Raw genomic sequence first — 3,179 nt, 5'->3', positions numbered from 1 at the left:
GGGTGACCAGGGAACACACTGCCCTGACCCACCCCTAAAAACAACCCTGCATGTCGCATGCCGCAAGTCGAACACAAGCCTCCCCTGCCCCACCTCCACCTCCACCCAACCTTTGACCCCCGGCAAAATGGACTTCAAAACGTCCAACCGTTCTAACATATAGCGAGAGGGAAAACATCCGTTCAACGCTCTTTCTCCAAAGTGTGGTGCAGTCCACACTGGAAATGAGAGAGCGAGAGGGAAAGAAACAAGATTGACGGGCGAGATCAGAGCCCGGGTTGCATAGACGAGCACCGAGGCGTCTGAAGATCTGAGGAACATCCAAGATGGCTGTCACTGGAGCGTCCCGGAGGTCAGTCTTGAGGGATAATGCTTTTTTCCTTTCCCATAACTTCACCACGACGTGGTTCATCGCATTTGCCTTCGTGTGATCTCGGAACACGTTGAGCGTTGTGTCATTTGTACTCCCCCCACAATGTAGAGCTGGGAGGATCTTTATGTATGCACTGATTGGCAATGCCATTTTTGGTTAAATCTTAAATGTTTACTTTCACTTTTAAGTTGAGCTGTTCCGTCCTTGTTGGGAAGCTGTAGTCGAAATATGTTAAAGGTTAATCACAGAAATGCATATGACGTGGCTTGACTTGGAATTGTAGTTTCTTAAGACAGGGGCCGCCACCCTATTAAAAGCTGTGCTCCCAAAACAACAATGTTCACACACAGAAAGAAGTCAGCACTTGAGCAGGATAATTGAAACGCACACAACGGATCAAAGGGCAGCCCCAGCTCCACGGCCCCTTGGTTTGTACACAGGCCTTATGGGAGACCTGTTGACTTTTCACATCGGAGCTGTAAACTTTTGTTTGTCCATGCATTTCCAAGACTGATTGTCAGTCTGATCTGAACAATTACCAGCTAAATGTGTTTGCCAGCTCAGGGAGAGTACCCCCCCCCCCCCCCTCTCCCCCTTACCCCCTTACCCCCCCCCCCCCCCCCACTCCCCTCCCCTCAACTCTTTTGCTGCCCTAAAAAGATCAAAAGGGGACAATTCCACCCCCCATCACCTCCCCCTTCACATCCCCACAAATGCACCCCTCCTCCTCTTCGCTCCCTTTTTTTTTTCTTTACCCATGGCGGTTCAGATGGAAAGCCAAACCAGCAGAACTGATTTTTTCCGACGTCCCAGTTGTTGGGGACACGGCCCTTTTCAGGGAGCGTGGGGCGTCGGACAAGGGGCCGATGCGTCACTCCCAGGAGAGAAAAAAGAAAGCATAAGAAGAAGGGAAAAAAAAGAGACAACCAGCATGGAACAAACGATCTGCATATTTCAATTACGTGCGGTCTTGCTCAACCGATCAAAGCAGGGGTGGGGGGGGGGGGGTTCGGTGATGGGGGTTTTCTGGGTGGAGGTGGGGGAGGGGGAGGGGCGTTGAGGGTGGGGGTGGGGGGTGGGGGGGGGGGGGTTTGGGATGTCCCGTCGCTGCTGAAGTGATGTGAATGAGCACAAATTGATGCTACCGATGCTAAACGGTTAAGCGCCCCACAGAATGTCACGAGGTCAATCAACTTTTGGTACTCATTTGACCGTGACACAACGTGTCGCTTGTAGCGCTGCCGCGGCGGCTAAATGAGGCCTGGCCACGGCTGACTGCCTCTGGTCCTACTGAGCTCATCCCCCGGGAATCCCAGGAACAACACGGCAACGCACAACAACACACCAACATCCAGCACGTAGCCATCAAACATATCGCACTCGCTGCTCTCTCCGGCTCCCCGGCCAATGAGTACGTTTACATGCGGGGCTTCGTTTGCTTAGGGCTGAGTAAACAAATTAAGTTCATTTTCCCAGTAAGGTATATTTACATACTGAGTGACTCTAAATCCCTACTGTTCTCAAATAAAATAATGGGTGTTCTGCCTTTAAATATTTGCATTTGGTTCACAAAAGAAGTGGAGCTGCATAGAAACTGGAGCAATGAGTTATATTCTCCATTTGATCATTTTTCTCCAAAGTTTCATCTAAATACCATCAGTACATACAGGCGGGAATCAACCCCCTAACCTACAGCAATGCCATGTACTACAAGTTAAGCTTGACTGGGTTTGAAACCCTAACCCTGGCGGTGTTAATGCCACGCTCTACCAGTTGAGCCAGATGGGGAATCAAAGCCCTAATCCCAGCTGCATGAAGCCTATACTCTACCAGTTGAGATAGAAAGGGGATCGAACTCCAACCCTGGGCGTTTCAACCCCATGGTGAGCTAGACAGGGATTCAAACCCCCTACCTCGGGTACTGTTAAAACCATGCTCTCCCAGTTGAACTCGACAGGGAATCAAACCCCTAACCCCGCCAGTGTCCACCAGTTGAACTACGCAGATAGAGAGTATGGCCATTTGACCACATGGTCAATAAACACCGGACCTGAGATGACCCACAGCCTTCTCAACAAGAGAGGAGTGGACCCCCCTGAGAGAGACCCAGACCTGGGGAACGTGCTCCACCCGACCCGCCCCCCCCCCCCTCTCCCCTGCTCCTCTCCCTGGAAGCGTCGCGCTCATCGTCCCGAACGGTCACGCCACCGCCTCCCCTAACCTCAGACCAATCAGAAGCAGCCACCTGGGAGCGGCATAGCTGCCCACCACCCGGCGTGACCCCTTGATCAAATTACATATCTTAAACCATAACCCCCCCCCCCCCCCCAGCACTGCCTGACCCAACCCTGATCAAACAGTCATATCGGGGCCCTAATGTGTAGGTGGTTAGGGGGGATCATGGTGCACAAGGAGGGCGTGGGATTGTGGGACATTGGATTGGGGGATGTTTGTTGTACATAGAAAAAACACAAAACAAAACAAGTCAGAGACAAAAGAGTAGACAGGTGGGTCATGGAGTCAGAGGAGGAGGAGCGGCAGAATAGTGGTTACTAAAAGGGTTTGGTTACCGGGGGTACAGAGGTAAGGTCCTCTGTTAAGGCATCTTAAATGATGCTATTTAAAATTAAACAAAGTAAATAACAATGAATACTTTTTAAAATATGAATTGGTAATGTTTTTCTTATTTTGATAATAATACGAAATACTTTTTTACCAATATGATATATATATCATACTTTTATATTCAGCTCATATGTTTCCAATGAATTTCTAAACGCAACAGTTTGCGTCATTACGTCGTATA

Source organism: Gadus chalcogrammus, chromosome 15 (assembly GCF_026213295.1).
Source record: "Gadus chalcogrammus isolate NIFS_2021 chromosome 15, NIFS_Gcha_1.0, whole genome shotgun sequence".
In the NCBI taxonomy this organism is placed as follows: Eukaryota; Metazoa; Chordata; class Actinopteri; order Gadiformes; family Gadidae; genus Gadus; species Gadus chalcogrammus.
Note: the sequence above shows the minus strand (reverse complement) of the source record.